General features: G+C 44.3%; 1 pseudogene; it reads left to right on the top strand.

Moving 5' to 3' along the window:
* Positions 1-531: 531 nt before the first annotated feature.
* LOC102492821 (28S ribosomal protein S17, mitochondrial pseudogene) lies at positions 532-6,036 on the top strand (annotated as a pseudogene).
* The last annotated feature ends 9,090 nt before the right edge of the window (positions 6,037-15,126 follow it).

Genomic DNA, 15,126 nt, shown 5'->3' with positions numbered 1-15,126 from the left:
GTCCTCCGAGTTGGAAAGTGCCTTTTTTTTTTTTTTTTTTGGAGAGGTTTTTGCGAAAGGGTGCGTGTGCTCACCAGAAAGACAGAGAGAGACAGAGTGCGAGAAATCACCCCCCAGGGGGGATGGCCATGCCGCAATCCCTTCTCCTCCATTCTCCTCTCAGGATCTTGGGCACGCACATGCGCCTGGCGTGAGTTTAAGCCACTGGGTCTGGGACTCGAACTGCGGGTGACTACGTGGGAATCCAGCGACATAGCCATTACACCAACTGCTGGTCTCTGTAAAGTGCTCTTAAGAAGACACTTTCAGGCTGGGGAAGAAGGTTTATTAAGGGAAAAAATAATCTGTATGTCTTTCCACAGTGTTGGGGTCGGGAACGGGGTTGGTGAACTTTGGAGAGCAAGCTTCCCATTTACTCTCTCATGTTGCAGACAGAGACCAGAGCCAGGGGCCGGTAAAGAGAAATCTCTGTAAGCTTTGTGCCATGCCGCATTTGCTTCTGCTGCTATTTCTCGCTTGCTTCTTGGAGCAATGGCAGAAATCACTATAAAAACCAAAGGTGGGCCAGGAGGCAGCATGATGGTTATAGCGCCGGGCTGCACCTGGTTGACCGCGGCTTGAGTCCTGGACCCGGCAGCTTGACAATCATGTACAAATCCCAGGAGGAGAATGGAGAAGGGATTGCAGTCTGGCCATCCCCCTGGGGGTACTTCCTAACTTTCCCTCTTGCTGTCTCTCTCTGGTAAGCACACACACCCTATGGCAATGTTAAAGAAAAAAAGAAAAGAAAAGAAAAGAAAAAAGAAGAAAGGAAGGGCTGTTGTGTTGGTTGGCAGTAGCAATAACAAAGCAGGTATAACGCCGGGCGCGTGTGCGTGCGTGCCCGAGATCCTGAGGGGAGAATGGAGGAGAAGGGATTGCAGCATGGCCATCCCCCGGGGGGTGATTTCTCGCTTTCTGTCTCTCTGTCTCTCTCTGTCTTTCTGGAGAGCCCACGCGCCCTATAGCAAAAACCTCTCCAGAAAAAAAAAAATCTCTTTTTTTGTAAAGGCTTTTGAGGGTTTTAGCCAGATGAATTCCAGAATTTACACTTGAAAGTTTGTCTTTCAATGCTAACTTCAAATTAGAATATGGATTTTTTTTAAAAAAAAAATTATTTAATTTTATTTATTGTTATTATTATTTTTTAATTTGCTATAGGGCACATGTGCTCATCGGAGAGAGAGAGAGAGAGAGAGAGAGAGAGAGGGCAAGCCACCAGGTCCTGGACTCGAACCATGATTGACAATGTAGGAGTCCAATACCCCAACCACCATACCACCTACTTCCCCTCATTTTTTTTTAAGTTTGCTTTTTTAGTATGTGTGTGTGAGAGACAAAATGACAGAGACAGAAAGAGACAGACAGGGGCAGAGAGACAGACATCCCTGACAGGGTCCCCACACTGTGCTCGGCTGGCCTGGATCTCAGCAGTACAAGAGACCCTGGGGCGTGAGCCTGGGACCCTCCTGTGTGGGTTCAGCGGCATCACCACTTGGTTCCTGAACATGGGCTTTAGTATTCTGATATTTTCCTGCACCCAGGAGGGTGGACAGAGTTCAAAACTGCAGTATAAATCTATGTTCCTTTCATGCACCTGTGGAGTATTTACAAAAAAATGACCACGCTCTAAGCCATAACGAGATGCCAATAACTGGATAGCATTCAAATAACATTCTCTGTCCAAAATGCAGTGGAATACAAGTCAGTGACAAAACATTGTATTTAAGTATTAAATTAAAAACCAATTTAAGATACAGTCCAGTTCCGAACTCTTTCTCTAACTGAGATAGCATAAAAGAAAAACTGTACTAATAATTTTTCTCTGAGTTTGACCTTTACTCAGAAGTAGGGATGAGAACGTTCCCTGCTCATGTGTTGAACCTCATGTAAAAAACGAGCAAGTTAATTATGTCTTACCTCGTTCCATAGAGGTTTGAAAGCAGTTCAGTTGCTTGTGGATTCGATTTTGAATCTGGAGAAACTCTCCTTGCTGGTGGTTGTAATGCCAATTTATTAAAACCGTGAAAATTCCTCCCAAATCCTTACCCTTGGGTATAGGCACCAGCATGTGAAAGACGCTGGTTTTCTCTGGAGAGGAGCCCACACCTGCCAGTTGCAATGTTTGGATATTGACATGAGCAGATGTCCAAGACTCGCATATGTGGGAAAAAGTTGCAGGACAATGCACACCGCATGCCTTCTTAGGACATCTAATTTGAGAACAAGGCATATGCTTAGGGCACCAAGAAAGTCCATATAAACAATTTCAAAAAAGAATTATTTGGGGCCGGAAGATGGTGTGGTGATTAAGGGTGTTGGACTCCCATGTGGTTGACTGCAGTTTGAGTCCTGGACCTGGCTGTTTGCTTTCTTACTCCCCTCCCTCCCGCCCCCTCACACAGACAGACATCTAATTTGAGAACAAGGCATATGCTTAGGGCACCAAGAAAGTCCATATAAACAATTTCAAAAAAGAATTATTTGGGGCCGGAAGATGGTGTGGTGATTAAGGGTGTTGGACTCCCATGTGGTTGACTGCAGTTTGAGTCCTGGACCTGGCTGTTTGCTTTCTTACTCCCCTCCCTCCCGCCCCCTCACACAGACACCCATTCTGTTTAAAATTTGTTACGGGGCATGAGTGCTCACCAGAGAAAGAGAGGGGTGGACTCGAACCATGGGCGGCCATTTGGGAGTCCAGCCCATTACCCGCCTTGCCACCTGATGGCCCCAAAAACTTTTTAGGTGCTGGACTTCCATATGGTCTATTGTGGTTTGAGTCCCAGATCCAGCACCTTGAAACTCAATGCCAGGCACGAGTGCATGAGTGCCCAAAATCACCAGAGGAAAATGAAGAAGGGATTCTGGTGTACCCATTCCCCTGGGGGGAGTGATTTCTTGCTTTCTGTCTCTGTTTCTCTGATGAGTGCCTGTGCCCTATAGCAAAAACTCTCAAAAAAAAAAAAAAAGATATATTTTGAAAGGATATATACTTTTATTTTTAAATACTTATTTTCTTTAACTTATTTATTTATTTATTTATTTTAATTTGACCAGAGAAGCGGGGGGGAGAGCAAGAGCGAGAGCGAGAGAGAGAGAAGTGAGAAAGCAAGTTGCCAGGTCCAGGACTAGAACTGTGGTTGGCTATATGGGAGTCCAGCATCCTTAACCACCATGCCACCTGCCGACCTCAAGGATATATATATATTTATATATATTTTAAAGTGCTGAAAGAACTGTTAAAAGAAAAATCAAAACTTTGTCTTTTTGCTTGTTTTATTATTTAAGTGGGGTTACACAAAGTAATCATTTGTATTTGCTGAAGGTCTAAATCTGGCTATGATCTTGTGATACCAGTTTTATAAAACTTTACATATATGTGCATCTACAGTAAATGTTCATACATGCAGAATAATAAATCTGGATAAATGCACCCCAACCTAAAATTGGCTGTATCTCTGAGGGATAGCATTTTAATTCCTACCTTACACATTTCTGCAACTTTTGACATTTTTACAGTGAATATGAGTTACTTTTCTAATCAGGAAAGCAATAAAGATCGAAAACAAAATAAAACATGAAGTGCCAGCAGAGGGCAGTTAGGCCTGTCTAGGACTGTTACTTATCAATTCTGTGGTTGTGTCCCATCTCCATTTTAGGCTACTGAGGTATTATCGCTGTCAAACTTGGGGCCGGAAATCTTCCCACAAGCCCCTGAAGGCTCATCCTTGACTCGCTGCAGTTTCTTCTGATTCCTCTGTGTCCCGCTGCCAGCTCTGACCTCTGGCCACACTCTACGGGTCTCTCTTGTCTAGCTGAGCTCAACAGATATTCATCTGACTACTAAGATTCCAAACTCTTGGGACCAGCAGGTGGCGTAGCGGTAATGTTGTTGGATTCCCACGTAGTTGACATGGGTTTGAGTCCCAGACCTAGTTAAAACTCACACCAGGTGCTTGTGTGTGTGTGCGTGCGTGCCCCAAATCCCAAGAGGACACTAGAGGAGAAGGGATTATGGTATGGCCATCCCTCCTGGGGGGTGATTTCTCACTTTCTGTCTCTCTGTCTCTCTGTCCTGCAAGTGCACACACCCTAACTCTTTGGGCCAGTAGGTGTCATGGTAGTTAAAAGTGCTGGATTCCTACATGGCCAACCTCTGTTCAAGTCCTGGACCTGGTGGCTTTCTTTCTCTCTTGCTCCCCCTCTCTCTCTTGTGAGCACATGAGCCTTGTAGCAAATTAAAATAATAATAATAAGTGAAATTAAAATAAATTTTTTTCGAACTCTGTTTTTCTTCTTTCCAGCTTGTCTTGATCCCTTGGAATCGACACTACCTTAAACTATCTAATAAAGCCTCGCCTCATTTTCTCAGGGTTCCTGGCCTTTTTCTTGTATGATTCTGGACTTTATGTAAACGTTCTGGGAAAGCAGACAAATGTGAAGCATGGACGGGATCAATTAAAGATAGTGCGTGTGGCGAGTTTTCATAGAGCCGGGTCTGAGTGGGAGGGGATGCTGACACCAGCCACGCCCAGCCTGTCCTGGAGCGAGGATGGGCGTCGTCTCCTGACGGCCTGGAGACAAAGGCTAAACCATTGGGACACAGAGGAAGATAAAAGGTGACCAGCTGGCAGCGAGGACATGGGGGACCAGGCGGTGATGGGGGGCTCTGGGGGAGAACTCATTAGGGGTTGGGGCTTCCTGAAGACCAGGAAGAACAGGGTTCAACTGAGATTTCCTGGGCTTTAGGGACTCCTTGGCTTGGAAACACACAGACCGCCTGTCTGGCCTGTTCGTCGGTGTGTCATACAGAGATGAAAACACAGTAACAGAGAGACCTGGGGAACAGAACTCCTGAGAAGTGAAAGGACCCTCCCCCAGAGTAAAGCTAACGGCAACCCAGAGCAGGTCCCTCTTGATGCAAGGTTGGCCAACCAAGGAGAGAATGAATGAAAGGAGCTGGCTTCCAGCAGCCACAAAAGGAGCCGAGAGCCAGGCCTGGGAGCCAAACCCGTGTCACCTGCAAGGTCCTTAACTGTGGCTTCCTCTGTGTCGTTGGTGTTTTCTGTGTCTATTTTTCTAGCAGAAACTCTGTAGCAGGGAGGTTGTAAAAACTTTAGACTAGAATGTGCGTGTCTGTGTGGGGCTACCAGGAAGAAGGAACTGGGGAGGTGGGCAAAGGCGCTCCCCCAGGAAAACGGGGACCCGCAGCAGCAAGCTTGGACCCAGGAGGGCCCTGGAGGATTAGGATTTTTCTGTTTTTGTTTTACTACAGGGTGCGTGCATTTGCCAGAGAGACAGAGAAGTGGGTGACTGAGAAAACCCCCTCCAGGAGGGATGGCCATGCTGCGATCCCTTCTCCTCCTCTCTCCTCTCAGGATTTTGGGCACACACGCCCAGCATGTTTTTCAAGCTGCCAGATCTGGGACTCGAACAGCACAGTTGGCCATGTGGGAGCCAGTGGTCTCAACCAGCTGGATTGGGACTTAGTTTCGTTTTTGAAAAAAAAGCCCTCCCCTGGTATTTGCGCGATTGTACCGCGGAACTGCAGGGACCAGAGCCATCACGTCAGTAACTCGCTCATCTGACCATGCCAAGTGGATCGTGGGGAAAGTGACTGGGACAGCAATGCAAAAACTGCTACAGTGAGAGTGACCAGGCTTGTTCTGAATCCCTACTTATTAAAGTATTTTAATAAGAGAAAAACCTACTTTGTCCATGATGCCCTTCAGCAGTGTACAAACGGGGATATCGTGCTTCTCAAAGCTTTTCCTGTTCCACGAACAAAGCACGTGAAACGTGGACTGGCTGAGATCGTTTTCAAAGTTGGAAAAGTCATAGATCCAGTGACAGCAAGACCCTGTGCGGGAACTCCCTACCTGGAGAGCCCAGTCAGCTCGGAAACCACCCACCTCACCAAAACACTAGAAGAACTCAATGTCTCTTCTAAAAGAACATTTTCTCAGTTTTGTCATAAACAACCCAGTTACTCTTGTGGTATATTATTAAATAACTAAAATTAAATGAAGAGCCTGTTATAATTTTTCATAAAGAGTTATGGTCATGTTTCAAATGTCCTTTTCAGCAAACATGCTTTCGTGTTCACTAAGTGTACCTAGCCGTCGGCCACATTATTTTGTAAGCATACTGTTTTAGAAGATAGATTGGGTTTGTCTGTTACCTTTTCATTCAAGGGAATCTTGAATTAGAATCCCTATTTTGGGAGAATACTTTTTGATATAAACAGATAAAATCCCATTAAGCAATATTTTTGTTCTATATTTTAAATAAATGTAATTTTTCTCTGATTTAATCAGTTCCAAAGGGAAATAGTTAACATGTTTGTAAGTCTGACTTTTTCAGATTAAGCTTTATTAATAAGAATGTTGACACGATGGAAATAAAATGTAAAGTTCTATGTTGCCTTTTTGGATATCCCAGGGTAGATCGAGTAGGTGTGAGTCAGGACCTGACGCACGTAAGTTGTAGGACTTTTCACACATTTGAGTTGGAGAGTGTCTGAGTTCTCTTGCAGTTCATTAATAAACTGTGATAACTTCAAAAAATAAAAAAGCCCTCCCCTTATTTTACTTGTCTTTCTATTACGGCACTTATTTCACACCTACTTGGAGATCGTAAATTGTCCGGTGACTGTTTGCTTTCATATTTCCGGCTAGAGGTGAGAATAAAGCCGTGTTTCACATGCTCCTGTGTTCCCAAGGGCCTGCTGCAAATCTGGCCTGTCTCAGGAGCTCAAAATATGTTTCCATCTTTTTTTAATAAAAAAAAAATTTTACTTCTGTACATAGATGCATAAATGTGCCCTTCTTGTTTACTTTTTTCTCTCCCTCCTTACAAATTCATATAATCACATGCAAACAGAACACACAGACATATAGATTTTTAAATCTACGGATGTATATACACACATATATATGTGCATGTGTGTATATATATGTGTGTGTGTATGTATGTATGTGTGTGTGTATATAAATGTAAAATTTATTACAAGGCACAAGAATCTGCTGGAGAGAGCAAGATGAAAGGTGAGAAATCAGGGCCAGCCAGTGGCATGGTGATTGGGATGGCTGGCTCCCACGTGACTGACTGCATGGTTTGAGTCCGGGACAGGCAGCTTGAAAAACACTATGGGCATGTGTGCATGTGTGCCAAAAATCCCGAGGACAATGGAGGAGAAGGGATTGCAGCATGGCCCACAGTTGGGAGTGCTTTCTCACTTTCCCTCTTTCTGTCTCTCTCTGGTGAGTGCATGTGCCCTATAGCAGATGAAGAAGGAGGAGGAGGAAGAGGAGGAGGAGAAGAAGGAGGAGAAGGTGGAGAAGGCGAAGAAGGAGAAGAGGAAGAAGAAGGAAAAGAAGAAAAGAAAAGAAAGTGAAAAACACCTCCCCATGAGGATGGTCACACAGCAATCCCTTCTCCATTTCTCCTCTTGGGATTTTGGGCACACACACACATGCTTAGCATATTTTTCAAGCCACCAGGTCCAGGATTTGAACTGTACAGTTGGCTGTGTGGGGTCCAGTTGTCTTACCCACCATGACACCTGCTGTCCAGTCAATATATGGTTTATGAAAATAGGATTATGTCATCTAATACATTTTTTTTTTTTTTTTTTTTTTTGCCTTTCACTTTTCCCCATCAACAATACCTTCTGGAAGTCCGTCAAGTAAACCTCTGTAAGGTCCTCTCTCTCTCTCTCCCTCTCTCTCTCTCTTTTTGCCAGAGGGCACACCTGCTTGCCAGAAGGAGTGGTTGAGAGAGAGAGAGAGAGAGAGAGAGAGAGAAAGAGAGAGAGAAAGAAGTACATCCTCGCCCCCTATGAAATGGTCACACCATGATCCCTTCTCCTTCATCTCTCCCTCGTTTTAGAATTTCGGGCACACGCGCACCTACGCGGTGTTTCTCAAGCCCCAGGGTCTGGGCCTCGAACCGCGCAGTTGGTCATGTGGGATCCAGCTCCCATCACCGTTAGGTCACGGGTCGCCCCCACACAGCCTTTTCTTAATTGCCAGGAGGTGTACACACTTGCCAGAGACAGAGCACTCTCCAATGGGGAATGTCCACGCCATGACTCTTTTCCCTCCCTTTCTCCTTCCTTTCAGGGTTCTAGGTACGCACACACACTTGTCTGGCATGTTTTCCTAGCCTCTGGGGCGGGATCCACACTGTGGTCAGCCACATGGGACCCAGATCCTTTAACTACAGTGCTATGGGCTGGCCCTCATTCTTTTCAATGACTGCAGAAGTGTGACTGTGCTGTGATTGATTCCAAGTGTGTTTACACTAGAGCCCCTGGCTTCCTATAGCTGACTATGCACATCTGTTCCCAACTAGCTTTAGTGATGGTAGGCTGGTGGTGGGAGTGTTAACATCCTAAAGATGTGCAAACTCTACAAACCAGGGATTTTTTTTAATAATTATTTATTTTATTTTATTTATTCATTCATTTATTATTATTATTATTATTATTATTATTATTATTATTTTAGTTTGACCAGAGAGAGACAGAGGGTGAGACTGAGAGACAGAGGAAGTGAGAAAGCAAGCCACTAGATTCAGGACTTGAACCCTGGTCGGCCATATGGGAATGTCCAGCGCCTTAACCACCACGCCACCTGCTGGTCCCCAAACCAGGGATTTTTCTAATTAAACCAGTATACCATTTCACCCCTATTAATGGGTTTTATTTATTTATTTCAGAAAGAATTTTGCTAGAGGGCACTTGCACCCACCAGATAGACAGAAAGACAGAGAGACTGAAAGCGAGAAATTACCACCCAGGGGTATGGCCATGCTGCAATCCCTTCTTCATTCTTCTCTTGGGATCTTGGACACTCATGCACACGTGCCCAGCGTGAGTTTCAAGCTGCGGGTCCAAGACTCGAATCATAACCATTATGCTATCTGCTGGTCACAAACCAGAGGTTTTTCTAGATAAGCTATTATGCCACTTCATCCCTTTAATGAGTTTTTTTTTAAGAGTTTTTTTGCTATAGGGCACGTGCGCTTGCCAGACAGAGACACAGAGACAGAAAGCGAGAAATCACCCCCCAGGGGGGATGGCCACACCACAATCTCTTCTCCTCCATTCTCCTCTCAGGATCTTGGGCACGCACGCACACGCACCTGGCGTGAGTTTTAAGCCACCGGGTCTGGGACGTGAACTGTGATCGACTACATGGGAATCCAGCGACATAACCATTACGCTAACTGCTGGTCCCCCTTTAATGAGTTTTAATTTGTCCCCCCCTTTCCTTTCCTGGGGTTGGAGGGCTAGTCAATAGAAAAACAAACAATTCGTTTGCGTGTGTGTGTGTGTGTGTGTGTGTGTGTGTGTGTGTATTTCCTTAAGTACTGGTGTTTACATTCCTGTAGGATATATGAGTGGGATTGATAGGCAAAGGGAATATATATTTGCAAGTTTTAAAGATGTTGCCAGATTATAAAGGGCTGAAGAAGTTTACATTTCCACCAGCAATATAAAAACTGCCTTCCCAGGACCAACTGATGGTGAGGTGGTTAAAGGAGCTGGATCCTGCATGGCTGACTGAGTAGTTCGAGTCCTGGACCCGGTGGCTTGAAAAGCACCTGGGAGTGTGTGCCCAAAGTCCTGAGAAGAGAATGGAGGAGAAGGGACCGCGGAGTGGCCATCCTTCCCAACATTCCCCCCTCTCTTTTTGTTTATCTCTTTTGCATGTGCACATGCAGAAAACAAAAAACCTGTCTTCCCTATTTTCCTGCTAGCAAGGATCACCCTCCTTTTAATTTTTGCTAGCCTGATAAAATAATATGTTGTTGTATTTTAATTTGCATCTCTCTGCATACTCATAGTTCTGAGCTTCTTTTCCTATGCATGTCGACCATTTACAGAGTCTGCTGTGAGGTGCCTTCTGATAGCCTTTGGCCATTTTTCGATCTGTTTCCCTGTTGTTCATTATACAGCCTTCTGTTCATTGTCATTTTTAATTCTCTGTCTGCCCTGTACCTTACAAATATTTCCCCCCAACTTTATGGTTTATCTATTTTTTTTTTGAGAGGTTTTTGCTATAGGGCGCGTGTGCTCGCCAGACAGAGAGAGACAGAGAGACAGAAAGGGAGAAATCATCCCCCAGGGGGGATGGTCACGCCACAATCCCTTCTCCTCCATTCTCCTCTCAGGATCTTGGGCACGCACACACACGCGCCCGGCGTGAGTTTTAAGCCACCAGGTCCGGGACGCAAACCATGGTCGACTACGTGGGAGTCCAGCAACATAGCCATTATGCTAACTGCTGATTCCCTATAGTTGATCTATTGACTTTGCCTTTTTTTTTTTTTTTTTGCCATACAAAAATTTTTTTTTTTTTTAATCGTTACAAGTTAAATTATATCTATATTTGCTTTTATAGCTTTTGGATTTTCAGTCTTGGTTTACAAAGCCCCTCCCCCCACCTCTATATTGAGCATGTAGCTCCTAAATTTTCAAGATTGTTATTGTCTTATTTTTTACATTTGTCTTTAATCTATATGAAGTTATATTTGTATGTGATATAAAATAGGAGTCCAGTTTTATTTTCTTCCAGAGGGAAGTTGTCTTGGCACCATTTATTAAATAATCCATTCTTTTTCATGGAATTGAAATACCAACTATGTCACATAGTAAATTCTCATGTATATATATATATCTGGTATATTTCTGGATTCTCTATTTTATTCTACTGATCCATTTATCTATTCCCATGCCGACACCAAAATGATTTAATTACAGTGGTTTTATAGTATATTCTGATGTCTGGGAAGACAAGTCTTACCCTTTATTTTTCTTTTTCATATTTTTATCTACCATTCTAAAGCACTTACTCTTTTATATAAGCTTCAGATGATTTTATTCAATTTTTGTGTCCAGATCAAAACTTTATTGTCATCTAAATAGAATTGCATTGACTGTGCATATTAATTTTGGAAACATTGCCTTTTTTTTTTTCTAACTTTACTGTAGGGTGCTTGCGCTCACCAGAGAGAGAGAGAGAGAGAGAGAGAGAGAGAGAGAGAGGAAAAGTGGGAAATTACTGTGCAGGGAATAGCCACGTCACAATTTCTTTTCCACTCTCCTCTCAGGATTTTGGACACACAAGCACATGCCTTTCTCAAGCCACTGGGTCCAGGACTTGAAATGCACGGCTGATCATGTGGGATCCAGACACCTTAACCTCCACACCACCTGTTGGCCCCAAATTGACATTCTCATCAATGTTCTTTTGTTGACAGAAATAACCAACCAATAACCAGTAGAAATATGAATGTGGTTTATTCCTAAGCACAAAATTGAGTGGCCAACCCAGGAAAAGACACGCTTTTCTTGGGTGCTGAGATACGGTGGTTTCTTTGATCTAGTTCTGAGAGCAGAGAGCTGCCAACCAGCATGAAGAGTCCTTTACACTGGCCTGGCCCAGAAAGGTGGGACATCTTGAAGCAGGAGCTTATAAATAATAGATAAATTTGAAGTTCTTAGATTAGTGATTGGTTAGAGAAAAACACAAGTCTCTGTTTCTGAAAGAAATCAGCAAGAGGGGCCAGCAGGTGGTGTGGTGGTTAAAGTACTAAATCCCACATGGCAGACTGCCCAGTTCAAGTCCTGAGCCTGGTGACTTGAAAAACATGTGAGGCGTGTGTGTGTGTGTGTGTGTGTGTGTGTGTGTACATGCCCAAAACCCCAAGAGGAGACTGGAAGAAAAGAGATTGTAGCTTGGCCAACCCCCCCCACCCCGAGCTTTCTTTTTCTCTCTGTCTCTCCCCAGCTAGTCCACATGTCCTGTAGTCAAACAAACAAACAAAAACAAAATCCTCCCCCCCACAAAATAAAATAAAAGAAAGTATATTTAATAATGATAAAAAGAAGCTAGTCAAAGAGTGCCTGTGCTTTACTTTGAGAGACAAGCAGGCTTACTTTACATAAAGATGGGACGCCAGGGCAGGGTGTAGGGAGTGCGCCATCATCAGCAGACCATAGTGGTCCCTTAACGCCGTAGCCTCTGTTAGTGCTTGTAGGTGTGACTCTCCCTGGCCCCCTGGAACAATTAGGTCATCGGAAAAGTCATGACATATTGTTTCTATGTTCTTTATGCAAAAATGCATCATGACTTTTCTTTTTTTGGGAGAAGTTTTTGCTATAGGGCACGTGTGCTCGCCAGACAGACAGAGAGAGACAGAAAGTGAGAAATCAACCCCCAGGGAGGATGGCCACGCCACAATCCCTTCTCCTCCATTCTCCTCTCGGGATCTTGGGCACGCATGCACACATGCCCGGCGTGAGTTTTAAGCCACCGGGTCTGGGACTTGAACCGTGGTTGAATACATGGGAGTCCAGTGACATAGCCATTACGCTAACTGCTGGTCTCAAATGCATCATGACTTTTCTGAGAACCCAATACTTTGGAGTTGGAAGAAGTAGTCAGAATTCCATCCCCATTTTCCAAAGTCATTCACCAAGTGCGTAGCCTACAATGTGACAAGCTCTGAGGATATATAATAGTGAAGAAGGCATACACAGGGGACATGTAATAGTAAGAAGACACACATAGTCTTTATCTTCGTTGAATCCAGGTTACTTTATTTATAAGTAAATGGGCCAGAAATTCCACTCTCGTGTCTCTAACTAACAGAGAGGGGCGCCAGCACCCACCGCAAGCATGCACAGGCCAGGCAGGGCCAAAGCAGTAATGTAACTGGATCCACACTGGAGAAGCTCTGGGTTTGCATCTGGGACCTTCCTGAGCATGCTGGAAATAAATAAAGAAAGAAACTTTTAAAATAGCCATAACAGCTATATGCATAATAGTAAAAAATTGGAAGTAGAACACATGTCCCAACGGAATGGGGAAATACATATTTACGTAACAGAATACTACACAGCAATGAAAAAGAATAAACTATTGATACTCACAACAGCATGATGAAGAAAACTGTAGAAACTGTTCCTTTGGAGAGAAAAAGAGAGGAAAGGAACAGTTTTATACACTCCTTAATGGTGGACTAAGTTTGGAAACCACGGAAGAAAGTTTGAGGAACTACCGTGACCAGTAGGAGAAGCTTACATATTTAATGAAGGATCCTGCAAGCAAAAGATAAGAGGATGTGGTTTGCTAACTTTCTCATCCACTGCCGAGACTGATGCTGCCATGGCTGCGTGACCTCATTCAATTGATGGGAGAGTCATTGAGCCAAAACAGGGAAGTCTGGAAACCAGGGGCTCATATCACTGTGAAGAGGCTGTTGGCAGAGTTAAAGAAGAGACTGGGGAACATCACTTTCGAGATTATTTCGAAGAATGTTGAAAAATTGATACCATTAAGATAATTACTGAGAAGCAATCTGGAAAGAAAAGAGGCTTTGGCTTTGTTACTTTTGATGACTATAATCCTATGGAGAATACCATACTATTGGGACCAGCAGATAGCATAATGATCATGTCGTTGGACTCCCATGTAGTTGACCATAGTTCAAGTCCTGGACCCAATGGCTTAAAACTCAGGTCGGGTGTGTGTGCATGTATGCCCAAAATCTCGAGAGGAGAATGGAGAAAAAGTGATTGCAGTGTGGCTGTCCTCCTGGGAGGTGATTTCTCCCTTTCTGTCTCTCTGTCTCTGTCTCTCCAGCAAGTACACATGCCCTATAGCAAAAATCTCTCTCAGAAAAAAAAAAGTCAATACCATACCATCAATGGATATAATGCAAGTAAGAAAGGTCTTGTCTAGACAAAAAATGCAGAAAGTCCAAAGTTCTAGGAGTGGAAGAGGAGGTGGCTTCAGTTTTGGAGATTCACCTGGTGGTGGAGGAAATTTTGGACCAGGACCGAGAAGTAACTTTAAGAGGTGGATCTGACTATGAAAGTGGCGTGGATCTGGGGATGGCTATAATGCGGGTGGAGGCAGACCTGGAGGTGGCAGTTTTGGAGGTAGCCCTGGTTATGGAGGAGGAAGAGGAGAATGTGGTGGTGGAGGACCTGGATATGGCAACCAGGGTGGGGGCTACAGAGGTGGTTATGATGACTATGGAGGAGGGAATTATGGAAGTGGCCATACAACGCAACTTCTAACTATGGTCCAGAGGGGAAACTTTGGTGGTAGCAGGACCATGGGGGGACGGTATGATGGAAGGAAGGAACTAGGGTGCAAAAGGCTGTGGAGGAAGTGGGGGGAGCTGATATCAAGCTTCTTCCCCTTTGCCAGGAGCTTCACTGCATAAATAGGAGAGCGTGCGAGCCCAGAAGTAACAGAACAGCGGCAGGTTATTGAAATAGCGATGTTAAGGAGACTTACCTCAGCTATGCGTAACTATGTGGTGATATGGCAGAGGCACCAGAGCAGATGCACAGGGCCATTTCGTGAATGGACTGGATTATTTAATAACATTACCTTACTGTGGAGGAAGGATTGTGAAAGAAATAAATGCCTTTGAGACAGTTTCTTAGCTTTTTTTTTTTGGAGAGGTTTTCGCTATAGGGCGCGTGCGCTAGCCAGACAGAGAGAGACAGACAGAGAGACAGAAAGCGAGAAATCACCCCCCAGGGGGGATGGCCATGCCGCAATCCCTTCTCCTCCGTTCTCCTCTCAGGATCTTGGGCACACGCGCACACGCCCGGCATGAGTTTTAAGCTACCGGGTCTGGGACGCGAACCATGGTCAGCTACGTGGGAGTCCAGCAACATAGCCATTACGCTAACTGCTGGTCCCAGGTTTCTTAGCTTTTTAATTGTTTGTTTCTAGTGGTCTTCATAAAGTGTAGAATCATTCCTTCTTTGATAATGTTAAATTTGTAAGTTTCAGGTGATGTGTGAGACATTTCTAAAAGATTTTTCTCAAAGTTTTGAAAAGCCATTAGCTAGGATCATGGTATAAAAAGACATAACATTTCTCCTTTAAGGAATTTAAATGTGTGTGTAGAGCTAAGAAGCTGTTGTACATTTTGATTTAATAAAATAATTCTAGGGGCCAGCGGGTGGCATGGGGTTGGGGCGCTGGACTCCCACATAGCAGACTGCAGTTTGGGTCCTGGACCTGGCAGCTCGCTTTGGCACTTTCCGTCTCC

This window comes from Tupaia chinensis, unplaced genomic scaffold, assembly GCF_000334495.1.
Source record: "Tupaia chinensis unplaced genomic scaffold, TupChi_1.0 Scaffold144255_1, whole genome shotgun sequence".
In the NCBI taxonomy this organism is placed as follows: Eukaryota; Metazoa; Chordata; class Mammalia; order Scandentia; family Tupaiidae; genus Tupaia; species Tupaia belangeri.
This window is presented reverse-complemented; position numbering and strand designations above follow the sequence as displayed.